The sequence below is a fragment of the Ovis canadensis genome, chromosome 15 (genome assembly GCF_042477335.2).
Source record: "Ovis canadensis isolate MfBH-ARS-UI-01 breed Bighorn chromosome 15, ARS-UI_OviCan_v2, whole genome shotgun sequence".
NCBI lineage: Eukaryota > Metazoa > Chordata > Mammalia > Artiodactyla > Bovidae > Ovis > Ovis canadensis.
The window spans coordinates 17,880,796-17,898,308 of record NC_091259.1 but is presented as its reverse complement, the minus strand read 5'-3'; the positions used below and the strand labels follow the sequence as shown (position 1 = coordinate 17,898,308).

Here is a 17,513-nt window from a genome sequence, read left to right as displayed (position 1 = left end):
CTCATATCTCTATTTCTCCTGCATGGTGAGGTGGGTTATTAACCACTAGCGCCACCTGGGAAGCTCCCTAAAGTAGTACATTGAATAGTGGCTTTCTATGTAGAATAACTGTATAAAAGACTGAAATTATTTGTCAGATAATTTGCAAAATAGTTGCAATTTTATGCTGGAAAGAGTGACTTCTAAAGTAATTTGTGTAGGGAAATTATACAGTAATATTATCATTTCAATATCAATAGAATACAATGTCTTTGGAAAACTGGATAAATCATTTTACACATCTGTCTACATGGGATCATGCATATGGGTCTAAAAAAGAGGAGCAAATTTAAAAACGTCGCTTGAGTCCACATGGAGGCAAAAAGCAGTCTCCCCTGCAGGACTGTTTGGCTGAACGTCTTGTAGTGGAAACAGTCAAATGCCTTAGAAAGTTACTGAATTCTGTTTAAAATTTAAAATTTAAAAAAAAAAGGAACACTTGACTTTGGTTCTCAAATCAGGAGGATTATGATTTGCCAGACATGAGTTGGAATCTGAGTCTGTGCAATCTCAATTACGAGATTCATTCTTAAACTATGTTCCAAAAGGATCTACCATTGCTGAGTCTGAAACATGACTTCAGGAACCTTGAATGTTTTTAATTAAGAAATATTTTTTGAAATCAGTTTAGTTTGAGAAAGTGATTGTGCATGCATCCTCAGTTGTGTCCGATTCTTTTATGACCCCGTGGACTGTAGCTCGCCAGGCTTCTCTGTCCATGGGATTTTCCAAACAAGAATACTGGAATGGGTTGCAATTCCCTTCTCCAGGGGATCTTCCCAACTCAGGGATTGAACCCTAGTCTCCTGTGTCTTTTGCATTAGTAGGTGGATTTTCTTTCTTTTTTTCTTTTTTCTTTTTCTTTTTCTTTTTTTTTTTTTTACCACTGAGCCACCTGGGAAGCCCAAGAAATTCATTATGGCTTTGTTAAATAAATATTTTATAACATCATACATTTTGGAAGCATTGGTGATTTTGGAAGGTTACCTAACTTGGCAAATGAAACAGTTTATAATGATCTTGGTGCTATGCTAGTTCTTTCAATTTTTCAGTTTCCAGATAAATGATACTATGTTCCCTGGAAATGCTACAATTGATTATAAATGTATTCTATCTAGATAAAGTGTATGATCTGCATCTCAAGAGAACTTTATACAGTTGTCAAAGAAATGTCCCTTAGAATGAGTAAAATTCTGTCATGCTCTGATTAACATAAGGTTGTGACAAGTGTATTCTTAAATTTATAAACATATTGATAAGAAAATTATTTCTAATTTTTGTGACTATGGAAATCTTAACAAATGCAGAAAAGTAATGAGGTCAGTTAAAACTACCTATAACCCTAACTCCTGCTTTAATATTTGTTGACTCTATATTTCATCATAAGTTTACCTAGTAATTCATTTCTCTATTCTTATATACTCTTCATTTGGCTTATTTCCAATTTTAATTAATTATAATAACAGTGTAAGAAAACTACTATAAAATAATGTTTAATCATGTAACTGATTAATAAAATATATGATTTTTAAAATAAAAATTCATTTACCAGGGAGATGTGAAATTTTATAAAGTAATGGAACTGAAACAGTGTAAAGCTTAGTTTCTGATAATATTTTAAGAGATCAAATTAAATTTAAACTTAGGTTTAATTATTGAATGAAAAAGTATTATTTTCTGATTTCATTGTCTGAGTTTTGAATGATAATGTTTATGCAAGTTGGTTTTATTATGGATCAATGATTTAAAAAGCTTTAGTTCTTAATCCAAGTTAATGGGACATTTTCTGATATAGTCATATTGTCTCCCACATATTAAGTGACCTCCATTTTCCTAGATGAATTGCTTTTAAGATTGTTGAGGGATGGAAAATGACTATAGGAGAGTGATTCTGTAAACCAACTGTGGCTTTTCATAGACAGTAGTATATTTGTTCACATCCCATAACCACTCATCTCTTTTCATAAAGCTCATGTAGAGATTCATCAGCATTACAACAACTCAGATGGGACTAGAAGCCATGAAGAGTCATATTAGAGAATTTAGAAAAAAAGTTAAATGTTGACTCATCCTGCTTTAATATTTTATTCATGTATTTTTGAGGAATCTACACCTAGTCATAATATTTTAGTAGCCTTTGTTCCAGATGTACACACACACACACACAAAAGTATGGTAGATATTGCAAATCTTATGTCACAAACTAAAACTCACATATCATGTATTTTTTAAAAATCATTTTTCTATTACTATTTCAAATGCTCATTCTTTTACATGATAAAAACTTCATGTCAAACAGTTTGAGGATTCTGTTTTTGACTGGGGTAAATCCCACTGAACTTTGCAACCAAGGTCTTAGGAAAAACATTAAGAATGAGAAAGATTAATTAAATATGTACAAGGAAGAGTAAACACTAGGAAGGAATTAAAGGAAGCAGACACTTTCTGATCCTGTCTGTATTCCCCTGCTCTATCCAAAGAGTATAATAAGGTTCTTGCTTATTATTTGTGGCTTCCCTGGTGGCTCAGAGGTTAAAGTGTCTGCCTGGAATGCAGGAGACCTGGGTTCGATCCCTGGGTTGGGAAGATCCCCTGGAGAAGGAAATGGCAACCCACTCCAGTACTCTTGCCTGGAGAATCCCATGGAGGGAGGAGCCTGGTAGCCTACAGTCCATTGCGTCGCAAAGAGTCAGACACGACTGAGCTACTTAAGCAGGCACTTTCTGATCCTGTAGGTTAGTCCTGTCTGTATTCCCCTTGCTCTATCCAAAGAGTATAATAAGGTTCTTGCTTATTATATATGGTTTGCTGTGCCATAGCCAAGCTTGGATACATAAGAAAACATTTACCTACTTCCACAATATATAGGACTTTTCCAGGGCTGACTTAGACCTTAATGCTGTGAAACAAGTCTCTTCTTCCTTCCCTCCTCCTCCTCCTCCTCCTCTTTCTTTTCCTCTTCCTCTCCCTCCTCCTCCATCTTTGCTGTGCTCAAAGAGGAAAGAATCTGGCATCCTGCAACTTTTGGATCTCTAAATATATCTAAGAATTTATATCATTCTTTTGGATTCTCATTCTAAACACTGAACAAGAAAACTTATAATATGTGCATTTTTGTAATGGTTGTAACATACTGTAAATGACAACAGGAATGATCAGTTTCTGTGGGTGGGCTCCATGCCAAAAAAATATGCTACTTCCAATCCATTGGTCAACTGTGGTTATAGTTTCCTGAAAAAGTATTGATGCAAATATACTGAAAATGTATTTTTCTTAGGTATCTTATAACTTCTTGTTTATCCCTTACAGCAGAAATCCACCCCCCCCCCGCCCCAAAATCTGGTCTGATGATCTGAGGTGGAGCTGATGTAATAATAACAGAAATAAAGTGCAAAATAAAATGTAATGTACTTGAATCATTCTGAAACCATCACCACCCAAGTCTATGGAAAAATTGTCTTCCACAAAACCTGTCCGTGCTACCTTAAGAATGGCATTATAGTTTTACAATATAAAGTAAAAGTACTGGAAAGACGAAATTTTCCATGCTAAGGTTTCCATTAGCATCTTTAGAAATTCCTGAAAATAGGCCATGTGTTTTATCAGTGATTCTCTAAGTACCTAGGAGTGAATCAGCATGATCTAGGGACCTGATAGTTATTAAAATTTAAAACTGAGAAACTTAATAAAATTAGAAATTAAAATTGTCAAGCACTACGCCAGACCTAGCACAAAAGAAATTCAGGGGGCAAGGCCCAGAAACTTAAGAATCGTACCAGATGATTCCAATGGAGCTAATGTTTGAGAATCCACTATATTACTTTTTATTTTTCTGTATGTATAACTATGCTTTTCTGTTTGTCTTCTATCTGGACATAAAGAAAAACGTAGGAAAAATAATTTGTTTATACACCATTATCAAGAGAAGAGATTTTAATATGTTAATTTAACAGATAAAATCCTAATTAATATTATAACATAGCTTAAAGTAGATGCTTCTATACCTTCATGCCTTCATTTTCTACTGCATTTTTGAATTTTATTTTTCATATGTCAGCTTTTATCCTTTTTTTCTGATTTTTCTGATCACATTCCTTGAATTTTTCTTACACTTTGGCAGCACTTAAAGCCTGTGTATAAGGAGAGTGTTTCTTTGTTTTTTGCCCAGCCAAATGATACTACTTAGTGACCTGACACAATGGATTTCTCACAAGGAAATAAGTATTTGGACAGTCATGAAAAAGGAAACAGCTTGCATTTTCTTAATATCTAAGGATCACTATCATAAGTATTATTTATCACTGCATCTATAATATTTTTTTATTATCCAACACAAATATGATACCAGAATGCTTGACTTTTTTGATTTACTACTTTTTCTCATTAATTGTTGTTAGGTAATGATTAATTTCTCTGTGCTTACGCATATGTGACCCACATGCATGCACACACATTACTATTTCTAAAATAAGTCAGGATAAGATCACCAAGTAACTAAATTTGTTATCATTTTATATGGTAAAAATAAATTCTCAATGGGATCTGGAGTGACTGAGCCATAAATAAATTAACTGAGGTTCTATGCATGCTGACTCTGTCATATTCTTTAATGGAACAGTTTCACTGAGACAGTGTTTTGAAAGATGTTGAAAACCTTGCTTTGCTAACTTGACACTGGGGTCCTCATGCAAGGACCAGGTGGGAGTGTTGTTCAGTTTCTATCTAACTCTGAGACCCCATGGACTACAGCACTCCAGGGTCCTCTGTTCCCAGGTAGTACTGAACAAATGCAAGGAAATGTGCAATGATACCTAGATAAAGACTTTGAATTGTAATATACTGGAAGCACAGTAAACATTTAGTATTTTTGAATTAATAAATGAAAGTAAAAGTTTATGAAGATAAGATGCTTTGTGAACTGATAGAACTGAACCCATTGAATGAGAACTACCTGAAGTTTATTACATTTAATTTAAGTATAAAAACACATACTATTAAGAATAATAATCATTATAATTATGACCTAGATCATCTACCACAGTGGGCAGATTAAAAACAAAACAAAACCCCAAATCTTTGATTGTGTGACTAAGGGGTTACTTCTGTTTGGGTCGAGATTATTTATTTTATGATAGGATTTGGCCTTGAAACCAAACAAAGATTATATCAGTGTAAGAATTTTCTATTTTTCACTACTGAAAAATTAAATATACAGCAAAGAAATTATAAATATGAATTTTATAATTTAAAATGGTCTTAAATTATTAGTTACTCTAAATCTTTCCTGCAGCAAGTCAGTGTGTAAATATACACAATTGCAGATTTAGAGGATCTTTTTTTATGGATCATCTATCTTGTTTAATCATAAACTATCAGTAGTGAAATTAATTCATTTTTAAAAGTTTATTTTTATTTTTAAGATCTATTTGCATACCTACTACCGTGTGTGTTCAGAGAATCTTTCTGCATGTACCTTTAGTTATTTATTTCGGTGGATTGTTGGCTTATTCCAGTCTATTCTTCTTGCAATCTATTCTATACCAGTCCAAAGTTACTTATTTTCCAACAAAATATTTGATGTTCTCTATTCTGACTACTCCTTCCTTTTATTGTATTCTTTCCTTTGATACAATTCTTTCTAATGTCTTGATGTGTGTCTAATGTCTAATGAATTGTTCTGTGTTCTCCTGAGAGAGAAGAGTGACAATGATTAGGAAATAATCTCAAAATTATTTCCTCTTTAGATTGAAATGCAAGCACTAAAATCACTAAATTTTAACATAAAATAGAAAGGCCGTATTTCTGCTTAACCTTTTCACACTTAATAAGATTCCTGGAATCTAATTATATAATTATACTTGTTTGTGTGTGTGAGTGTGTGCATGTGTCTGTGTGTGTATATAAAATATTTTTTAATTTGGCTTTTCAGATTTAAAAAAAAATCTTTTCCACATTTCCCTGTGTTCTTAATCACTTTTTCACGGCATATGGTCTTTTCGTAAGCTCAATGAAAAGGAATCCACGATTGAGTATGTTTAGATAACACTGCTTATTTTATCTTGTCTTTGAGGATTAGAATTAACAATCACGTAATAAAGCTATAAGAAAATCTGTAGTAAATAAATAGATTTAAACTTAAATCTATTTATTTAAGTTTTCAGTGATTTTTTTTTGTTTTATCGATTGGAATGCTTCTCAAATTATCCAAATATAGTGCACCAAATAGTGGAATCAAAAACAAAAAAACACGTTTAGTTCAGTTCAGTTCAGTCGCTCAGTCGTGTCCAACTCTTTGCAACCCCATGAGCCACAGCACTCCAGGCCTCCCTGTCCATCACCATCTCCCGGAGTTCACTCACACTCACGTCCATCGAGTCCGTGATGCCATCCAGCGATCTCATCTTCGGTCGTCCCCTTCTCCTCCTGCCGCTAATCCCTCCCAGCATCAGACTCTTATCCAGTGAGTCAACTCTTCCCATGAAGTGGCCAAAGTACTGGAGCTTCAGCTTTAGCATCATTTCTTCCAAAGAAATCCCAGGGCTGATCTCCTTCAGAATGTACTGGTTGGATCTCCTTGCAGTCCAAGGGACTCTCAAGGGTCTTCTCCAACACCACAGTTCAAAAGCATCAATTCTTCAGCACTCAGCCTTCTTCACAGTCCAATTCTCACATCAGTACATGACCACAGGAAAAACCATTGCCTTGACTAGACAGACCTTAGTTGGCAAAGTAATGTCTCTGCTTTTGAATATACTATCTAGGTTGGTCATAACTTTTCTTCCAAGGAGTAAGTGTCTTTTAATTTCAAGGCTGCAGTCACAATCTGCAGTGATTTTGGAGCCCCCCAAAATAAAGTCTGACACTGTTTCCACTGTTTCCCCATCTATTTCCCATGAAGTGATGGGACCGGATGCCATGATCTTCATTTTCTGAATGTTGAGCTTTAAGCCAACTTTTTCACTCTCCTCTTTCACTTTCATCAAGAGGCTTTTTAGTTCCTCTTCACTTTCTGCCATGAGGGTGGTGTCATCTGCATATCTGAGGTTATTGGTATTTCTCCTGGCAGTCTTGATTCCAGCTTGTGTTTCTTCCAGTTCAGCGTTTCTCATGATGTACTCTGCACAGAAGTTAAATAAGCAGGGTGACAATATGCAGCCTTGACGTACTCCTTTTCCTATTTGGAAGCAGTCTGTTGTTCCATGTCCAATTCTAACTGTTGCTTCCTGGCCTGCATACAGATTTCTCAAGAGGCACATCAGGTGGTCTGGTATTCCTATCTCTTTCAGGATTTTCCACAGTTTATTGTGATCCACACAGTCAAAGGCTTTGGCATAGTCAATAAAGCACAAGTAGATGTTTTCTGGAATTCTCTTGCTTTTTCCATGATCCACGGATGTTGGCAATTTGATCTCTGGTTCCTCAACCTTTTCTAAAACCAGCTTGAACATCAAGGAGTTCACAGTTCACTTATTGCTGAAGCCTGGCTTGGAGAATTTTGAGCATTACTTTACTAGTGTGTGAGATGAGTGAAATTGTGTGGTAGTTTGAGCATTCTTTGCCATTGCCTTTCTTTGGGATTGGAATGAATATTGACCTTTTCCAGTCCTGTGGCCACTGCTGAGTTTTCCAAATTTGCTGGCATATTGAGTGCAACACTTTCACAGCATCATCTTTCAGAATTTGAAACAGCTCCACTGGAATTCCATCACCTCCACTAGCTTTGTTCGTAGTGATGCTTTCTAAGGCCCACTTGACTTCACATTCCAAGATGTCTGGCTCTAGATGAGTGATCACGTCATCATGATTATCTGGGTCGTGAAGATCTTTTTTGTACAGTTCTTCCTTGTATTCTTGGCACCTCTTTTTAATATCTTGTGCTTCTGTTAGGTCCATACCATTTCTGTCCTTTACCGAGCCCATCTTTGCATGAAATGTTCCCTTGGTATCTCTAATTTTCTTGAAGAGATCTCTAGTCTTTCCCATTCTGTTGTTTTCCTCTATGTCTTTGCATTGATCCCTGAAGAAGGCTTTCTTATCTCTTCTTTCTATTCTTTGGAATTCTGCATTCATGGTTATATCTTTCCTTTTCTCCTTTGCTTTTCACCTCTCTTTTTTTCACAGCTATTTGTAAGGCCTCCCCAGAAAGCCATTTTGTTTTTTTGCATTTCTTTTCCATGAGGATGGTCTTGATCCCTGTCTCCTGTACAATGTCATGAACCTCAGTCCATAGTTCATTAGGCACTCTATCTATCAGATCTAGGCCCTTAAATCTATTTCTCATTTCCATTGTATAATCATAAGGGATTTGATTTAGGTCATACCTGAATGGTCTAGCGGTTTTCCCCATTTTCTTCAATTTGAGTCTGAATTTAGTAATAAGGAGTTCATGATCTGAGCCACTGTCAGCTCCTGGTCTTGTTTTTGTTGACTGTATAGAGCTTCTCCATCTTTGGTTGCAAAGAATATAATCAATCTGATTTTGGTGTTGACCATCTGGTGATGTCCGTGTGTAGAGTCTTCTCTTGTATTGTTGGAAGGGGGTGTTTTCTATGACCCATGCGTTCTCTTGGCAAAACTCTATTAGTCTTTGCCCTGTTTCATTCCGCATTCCAAGCCAAATTTGCCTGTTACTCCAGGTGTTTCTTGACTTCCTACTTTTGCATTCCAGTCCCCTAGAAAGAAAAGGACATCTATTTTAGGTGTTAGTTCTAAAAGGTGTTGTAGATCTTCATAAAACCTTTCAACTTCAGTTTCTTCAGCGTTACTGGTTGGGGCATAGACTTGGATAACTGTGGTATTGAAAAAACATGTACAGACACATAAACACATATTATAGTTTCTCTTTGTCCTTCAAATCAGAGAACTTCAAAAAATTATGTCTTGTTACATAACAAGGTGATAACATCTCATCATACCACACAAAAATTTAATTATAAGAATGTATGTAATTCTAAGACAGAGGTATAAAGGCAGCAAAAGTAAAACATGCAGTAGGTTTTCACAAGTGCAAATTAAATGTCAGAAAGATTTTCTAAGGTTGTTACTTTTATTTTTTAATTAAATTTATTTATATTAATTGAAGATTAATTACTTTACAATATTGTATTGGTTTTGCCATACATCAACATGAATCCGCCACAGAGAAAAGGGAACCCACTTACACTGTTGGTGGAAATGCAAACTAGATTGTTACTTTTAGTTACCTTGTAACAAATGGAAACAACCTCATATAAAAGCCAGATATATTACTACTTTCAAGTAAACTGTAGCCTTTTAATTTGATATTAGTCAATATTTTCAAAAATTGACTGATAGAATTGTGAGTCTATGAAGAGAGATGTGGAGAAGAAACATATTTCAAAGGAAAGAAATTCTTGAATGTATTATCTCATTCTGGAGTTTACTAATAAATCATCCCAAAGTATGCATCTGAAGAAAACTATAAATTGTTTCTGCCTTATGTTAGTAATTCATTCTCTGTCTTCTCCCATTGGAATGTAAGCTCCATCAGAGCAGATCATTTTTTTGTTTGTTTGTTTTATTCATTACCATATCCCCAATGCCTAGACTACTTGTGGCAGATAAATTGCTTGCAACAATTTTTGATTCAATAAATTATTGTTATAAAGTAATAACAATGTATTGTTGACAAGTCTTTAAAATTTTTGACCTGTATGACTCTTCCTATTCAATTTCTCACAAGTAGCTTGTGGACTTAGAGTTGAATCTCTGAAACTATGGTTTGAAATCATCAGCATGAAATCACCAATATTTTTTTTTTTCAAATGCCTACTTTTGTATCTTATTCCATACCTACTAAATCAGGCTCTTTCATGCTCAGGTCCAGGATTATGAAAAAAGTACCCATAGTGTTTCTTAGGCAAAACATAAATAAATATATAAAGAACTACAGGCTCTGGCAACGTAACAAGACTTAGAGGAATGACACTCAAGGGCTTTTCTCCTACCTTTTGAGTAAACTAGATTCCCTTGTAGCTAGAACAGGCTTTTAGAGTAATGAAAGGACAGTGATAGGCGCTTTGTTCACACTTAGAAAAATACTAATGAGTGATTGATTAGTTGGAATCTAAAGTCAGATTCCTTAATAACTTTTGACAAAATCTTTATGGAAAAAATATATGTGAAAATTGATTATTAAAAATAGTGTTGTTTAGCTACAGTTCTAATACAGAACGGTGCATGCAAAAATTATTGACATCACTGTCAAACTACATACACCCAAGTTCTTACTGTTTCAAACACAGGCTTAATTTAAAGATAGTTGTATTTTTAGTGTTGCTATATTTTTGAATCTGTCTGTCTGCCATTAACTCTAGAGGAAAGGTGCTTAAGACTTTTTTTCCTGAAATACATTCTTTTTTTTTTTTTTAATGCTACGTGGTTTATTTTATTTGTTCAAGGACTCATCTTGCAAGCATTAAAGCAAGCATGGGCTTTGATTCTGGGAGCCCAGATTCACAGACCTAGGAAGACAAAAGTGAACTGTGCTCCATGTACATGCACACAAACTAAAGGCTCGTGGTTAATCAAACTGTAGTTTTAAGTTTCTACAGCCTTGCAGCCAGAAGTCACAGGTCCTTTAGGTCCTTTTGGATGCCCCAGAGGGTATCTGCATTTTTCTTGAGTTGGGCACCCTCTTCATCCTTCACCTTCTGGTTGATAACACTGGTTAACCCTCGAGCATTCAGGATAAATAGAAGGCTCAGGAAGACTTCATTCTCAATGCCATACATGCTCTTCTCCATTGTTGACACTGGGTGAATTCTGGATAGATTTTTCAACATGGATTCAATAAGATCAGCCACAGTTAATCCAATAGCCCAGTTGGTATATCCTTTTAGCTTGATGACTTCATAGGCACTCTCAACCACCATCTGATGCACTTCCTTCCAGTTTTCACTATTATTGTCTATTCCCATTTCTGGATTCAGTTCCTGGAGAGAAACGCCTGCCACATTCACTCCACTCCACACAGCCACGCTTGAGTTGCCATGTTCCCCCAAAATCCATCCGAGGCAGCTGCTGGGATGAATGCCAAGTTTTTCAGCCTTAAGATAGCGAAATCTAACAGAATCCAGGTTACATCCACTCCCAATCACATGGTGCTTGGGTAATCCACTTAGTTCCCAGGTAAGATATGTGAGAATATCCACTGGGTTGGAAACCACAATGACAATGCAGTCAGGACTGTACTTGATAATCTGAGGAATGATGAACTTGAAGACATTAACGTTCCTTTGCACCAAATTCAGGCGGCTCTCCCCCTCTTGCTGGCGAACTCCTGCAGTTACCACCATGATCTTTAAATTGGCAGTGACAGAGTAATCTTGGTTTGCCACAATTTTTGGTGTCTGAAGGAATAAGCTCCTGTGCTGCAGGTCTATCATTTCTCCTTTGAGTTTATCTTCCAAAACATCCACAAGAGCAAGCTCATCAATCAGAGACTTTCCCAGAATGCTGATGGCACATGCCATACCAACTTGTCCAACACCCAGTACAGTGATCTTATTGTTTGGGATTGTTCCCTCTTCTTCCACGACTGGTGCAATCAGTTTTTCCCTAAGAGTTGCGATTGTGGCCAGGGGAGAGAAAGTTCTCCAGAGAGTGGTAAGGGCTGCACGAAGACAAAGTCAGCAGCCTGCGTCTCCTCCGGCGCAGGATCCACAAGCCCGAAACGTATTCTTATACTCTACATTATATCCTTTTTCACACTTCTGTAATTTAAATTTTCACTGTACCAGCATTTATGGACTATATGAATAGGGGAGACCAGAAAACAACTTTGGAGTATTCTGACTATATCCCCCTGAAGGGCATTAGTTGAAATTCAGATTTTTGTCACCTAAAGTCAGAATCAGGGACCCCAAGTGGCTCAGTGGTAAAGAATCTGCCTGCAAAGCGGGAGAAATGAGTTCTCCCGGGTTAAGAAGATTCTTTGAGGAGGAAATAGCAACCCACTCCAGTATTCTTGCCTAGAGAATTCCATGAACAGAGGAGCCTGGTGGGATACAGTCCATGGACTCACAAAGAGACACAACTTAGTGACTAAACAGCAAAAGTCGGAAGTATCACCTTTAGCACTGTTAACATCTTGAGTCAGATAATTGTTGGAGGGGATGAAAGGACTGTTTTGTGTGTTGCGGGATCCTTAGCAGCATCCTCAACCTTTACTCACTGTAGCACCCTGCACTGCACACATGATGACAGTCAAAAATGTCTTCAGACACTTCCCAGTGTCTTCTGGAGAGCAAAATCATGACCATTGAAACATAATGATTTACAGGGACCTGGGCTGTGTTATTTCTAGAATATCACCTTAAGTGACATTAAATGAAATGATAGGAGCTTATGTCACCTTACATCATAAACCTGATTAGTTGAGCCCAAATTAATTGTCCATGAAGTTCCAGCAGTTGGGTTAAATATGAGTTTACTTGATTCCACCTATTAAGAAAGATGAGATCTAAGATCGTATCTTCATGTCATAGATTTGACTGGAGCATTGGTTGTTATCCAGTGAACACATTTTGTGCTGTTAGCCAAGGCAGGTAATGCAATAAGAACTAGAGTTGTTCATCATCATTATGAATGTTGAAAGATCTGAATTACCCTACCCACACATAATTTCATCTAATTGTGTAATAACTGACAATGGCAATAAGGCAATGGCTGTAATCCAGCAGGTTCTTGGAGAACTGTCATACTGACTATATGATGAGGTTGGCCTCAGTACCAGAAGTTTACAGACTTATGATAGAAGGGCACTTTTTATATTGTCACAGGGCAGAAACCATCATTAAAGAGAAATGCAGTACAAGTAGCACCACTCACAAGTTCCTGTAATGTAGCCATGATATCAAAATTGAAGCTAGGAATGCCTATATAAATGTTTCCAAATGTGCAGGGTGATTATAGTAGAATATTGTAACAGCTGCCAAATAGTAAACTCAAGTGTGAAATCACTGTATTTCAAAAATATATTCATGAAATGAGCCTTAGCATAGAAATGCTAGGAAAGACAAACCACCCTAATCTGATGTTTTTTTTAAATAAATGGGTTGGTTTTCTCTGAGTATAAACAGTATAAATAACCTCAGAGAGGTTAAGTACCACAACAACAGAAACCAAAACTTGGATGGAAAAAGCAGAAATAATTGCTAATTATGGCTAGTCTCTTTATGCACTTGATAGAAAAATATGTAAATCAACAGGTTATAATAACACAGTATTAATACATATGCTGTTGATTTGCAACTTAATTTTTGGCTGAAAAAGTATTACACACTTTGCTTGAGAATTTATCTTGATAGAAGTTTATATCTTTACTAAATAGTGAAAAGTTAGAAAGTCAAAATGATATTCCTTAATAGTATAGTCAAATACTCATATGGAAATTTGCATGTGCCTTCAACTCCCTGATAGCTCAGTTGGTATAAGAATCTGCCTGCAATGCGGGAGACCCCGGTTCAATTCCTGGGTCGGGAAGATCCCTTGGAGAAGGGATAGGCTACCCACTCCAGTGTTCTTAGGCTTCCCTTGTGGCTCAATGGGTAAAAAATCAACCTGCAATGCGAGAGTCCTGGGTTTGATGCCTGGGTTGGGAAGATCCCCTAGAGAAAGGAAAGTCTACCCATTCCAGTATTCTGGCCTGAACAATTCCATGGATAGTCCATGGGGTCCCAGAGAGTTGGACACGAATTGAACTGAGCGAATTTCACTTTCACTCACTTCACCTCAACTCCTCTGTAACATAAAAAAAAAATCTTTGAAACTTTGTTGGATAATTTTAAGAAATTACTAACATTTATTATGATGAATATTAAAAGTAGGGAGAAGATACAATGTAACAACAACAAAAAAGCAAGAGATTTAGACTTAGAAAATTGAGATACACATTTTGACTCCATTCTTAATTTAGAAACATGGTTTGTTTCATTTTTATGATTTGATATTTTTATTTGTAAAATTGAATTTTGCAAGGAATAAATATTATTAACCAGATATGTCCATTTAAAGAACTTACTCCAAAATATGAAGTATCATAAAAACACAGTTTATGATAATCCCATTCCTTTATTTTACTGCAAATAAGAGGATTGAGTCCTACTATTTCCTGCTGTATTTCACAGATTTGAAAATTGATGTGGGCAAGACCTTGCTGATAGGTGTAGGCATCTAGTACTGTAGCTAATATACAAGAATAAAATAGGTGTGATCACCTAACAAATTGGTATATTTTGGCAAAAAAATGCAAAATTCAATATTTAGATAGAGTGCTCACAGATTTAATGTATGTATAAGAGTAGTAATTCACCAAACACAAGCTGTATGCCAGAGATGGTCTGAATTCTTTAATAGGGTTATGTTTTTAAAATCTATATTACTCTCTGAAGTAAGGACTTTTATTATTCCATTTTTAACAGTGAGGAAACTGAGGGAAAATTTTATCTAATATTTTATATCTAACATGTGAGAATCTGGGATTTAAACCCAGATAGGATAATTCACACTCATTCTACCATGATATATTTATTCTATGTTCAGATTTTTATAAAGCTAAAATTCCCCTCTCATGTTTGTAAAGGAACGTTGCAAACATGTTCATTATAAACAATCTAAACAAAAGTAGAAAATCACAAATAAATTTTTAAAAATTGCTTAGTCATGTCTGACTGTTTGCCACCCCATGGACTATACAGTCCATAGCATTCTCTGGGGCAGAATACTGGAGTGGGTAGTCTATTCCTTCTCCAGCAGATCTTTCTGACCCAGAGAACCAGGGTCTCCTACATTGCAGACAGATTCTTTACCAACTGAGCTTATAAAGGAAGCCCTCTGCCCTCTCATGTTTCTTAAGAAACATTGCAAACATGTTCAGTATGAACAATCTAAAGAAAAATAGAAAATCACAAATGGAGGCCATTTTTTATCCAGTTACTACATTTAAATGGATTATAGTAAACACTGAATCCTGAGAAGGGTTATTTCTGAGTTTGTCATATGACAGGTTGAAACATTGATTTTGACTCTATACTGTTGGAGGGTTTGGGGATGGATCCTATTGAGATTGCCAGCTGGCTTTCAATGAAGACATCCCAAGAACTGTTTTGCATTTTTGTCATAACCTAATTCAATAGACATCTTGACATAAATATGGTGATTACATGATGAAGCACTTAGTAGTGATGTCTTCTCTGTTCCAATAATCAATTAACTTACATCTGCACTGCCTGCATGACAAACCTGTTGAACTTACCAGCGGTTGCTTTAGACAAGGTCTTTCTTTCTTTCTTTTTTTTTTTTCAATTTTTTTTTTAATTTTAAAATCTTTAATTCTTACATGCGTTCCCAAACATGACCCCCCCTCCCACCTCCCTCCCCACAACAACTCTCTGGGTCATCCCCATGCACCAGCCCCAAGCATGCTGCACCCTATGTCAGACATGGACTGGCGATTCAATTCTTACATGATAGTTTACATGTTAGAATTCCCATTCTCCCAAATCATCCCACCCTCTCCCTCTCCCTCTGAGTCCAAAAGTCCGTTATACACATCTGTGTCTTTTTTCCTGTCTTGCATACAGGGTAGTCATTGCCATCTTCCTAAATTCCATATATATGTTTCTTAACATTGAAATTATGTAGTCCTTACTTTCTATTATAAGTTCATTGAATATTGATTAATGTCCAATGCCCAATGCAATACCAGGAAATGCATAAAATATATTAAACCTTAAAAATACTTTAAAGTGATAAATTCTTAATTCATTAATAAATTTAAAATAGCACTGGGAAAATTGCTTGATATAAGTGCATCAATAATGTCTGTTCCAAAGAAACCAGATATAATTGTATTAAAAAACTAAGGAGGTGCAATATTTTTGCTACTTTTTGTAAAGTTAATCTCTTAAATGCCTGAGACTCTAATATGAACAGTATTGTTTGAAGAAGACAGCAAATAAGCTACTAGAACTGATAAATCTGGTATAATTTTGATTACTATAGATCTCCCTGGGGTAAAAAGTTTTTCTTGGGGTAAAAAATAACTGTATATAACTACTTTCTAAAGTTAAAATTTCACTCAGATTAGAAATGGTAATAATTTTGCTGATGTCATAATAACCTAGAAGTGAGATCTCTCTCTTCAGAAAAGAATAATACATTACTCTCCAACCATGTAATATCCTTTAAAGTTCTCCATACTATAAAATAATGAATGTCATATAGGAATTTGAAAGAAATGGTTTATTTTTTAATTGTCTCATTTTCTTTCATCTGTAAGATATGTGTCAGAAGTGAAAATGATTTAATATAGAAGAAGTATATGATGTTACCCTGTCAGGGTAGGAGATAACAATGCTTCCAGGTATACTTTTATGTAGAGAGTATATGTTTGAGGGAAAAAAAATAAACCAATTAAAGCAGAATTATTTTAAATACCTACACACACACACACACACACACACACAAAGGCAACATCAACTAACTAGTCAGTGACTAAAGTATAGTATCTTCTATATCAGTATTTTAAAAGTACAGCACTAATATTCAATTTAGGAGAAGGCAATGGCATTCCACTCCAGTACACTTGCCTGGAAAATCCCATGGATGGAGGAGCCTGGAAGGCTGCAGTCCATGGGGTCGCTAAGAGTTGGACACGACTGAGCGACTTCACTTTCACTTTGCACTTTCATGCACTGGAGAAGGAAATGGCAACCCACTCCAGTGTTCTTGCCTGGAGAATCCCAGGGACGGTGGAGCCTGGTGGGCTGCTGTCTATGGGATCGCACAGAGTCAAACACTACTGAAGTGACTTAGCAATATTTAATTTAGCAAGTAATTTAAACAATTAATGTAGGTGGTCATATATAGAATAAATATAATTATAAACTTGATTTTCTTGCCTACATTACTGTTTGTAAATTGCTAATTATCAGGGTTTCCCTGGTGGCTCAGAGGTTAAAGCGTCTGCCTGCAATGTGGGAGACCTGGGTTCAATCCCTAGGTCAGGAAGATCCCCTGGAGAAGGAAATGAAAACCCACTCCAGTATTCTTGCCTGGAGAATCCCATGGATGGAGGAGCCTTGTGGGCTATAGTCCACGGGGTCACAAAGAGTCAGACACAACTGAGCAAGCGACTTAACTTAGACTACAGCTAACTCAATAGTCAGGTAAGAGTAATAAGTTCTCTATTTTATGCAAAAGCATAAATACTGTCAATCCTAAAGGAAATCAACCCTGAATATTCATTGAAAGGACTGATGCTGAAGTTGAAGCTCCAGTACTTTGGCCACCTAATGTAAAGAGCTGACTTATTGGAAAAGACCCAACTTATTGGAAAAAAAATACTCTGATCTTGGAAAAGATTGAAGGCAAGAGAAGAAAAGGATGACAGAGGATGGGATGGTTGGATGGCATCACTGACTCAATGGGCATGAATTTGAGCAAACTCT

General features: G+C 36.0%; 1 long non-coding RNA gene, 1 other non-coding gene and 1 pseudogene across 2 annotated transcripts in view; 2 read left to right on the top strand and 1 right to left on the bottom strand.

The window, feature by feature from the left end:
* The window catches only part of LOC138421089 (uncharacterized), a 730,022-nt gene that overhangs the window by 276,921 nt on the left and 435,588 nt on the right, over positions 1–17,513 (top strand). The gene's annotated exons all lie outside the window — the stretch shown is intronic.
* On the top strand, positions 2,554–2,625 carry TRNAS-GGA (transfer RNA serine (anticodon GGA)). Its single transcript has one exon. It is a non-coding gene; the product is annotated as a tRNA-Ser (tRNA).
* On the bottom strand, positions 10,570–11,689 carry LOC138421388 (L-lactate dehydrogenase B chain pseudogene; annotated as a pseudogene).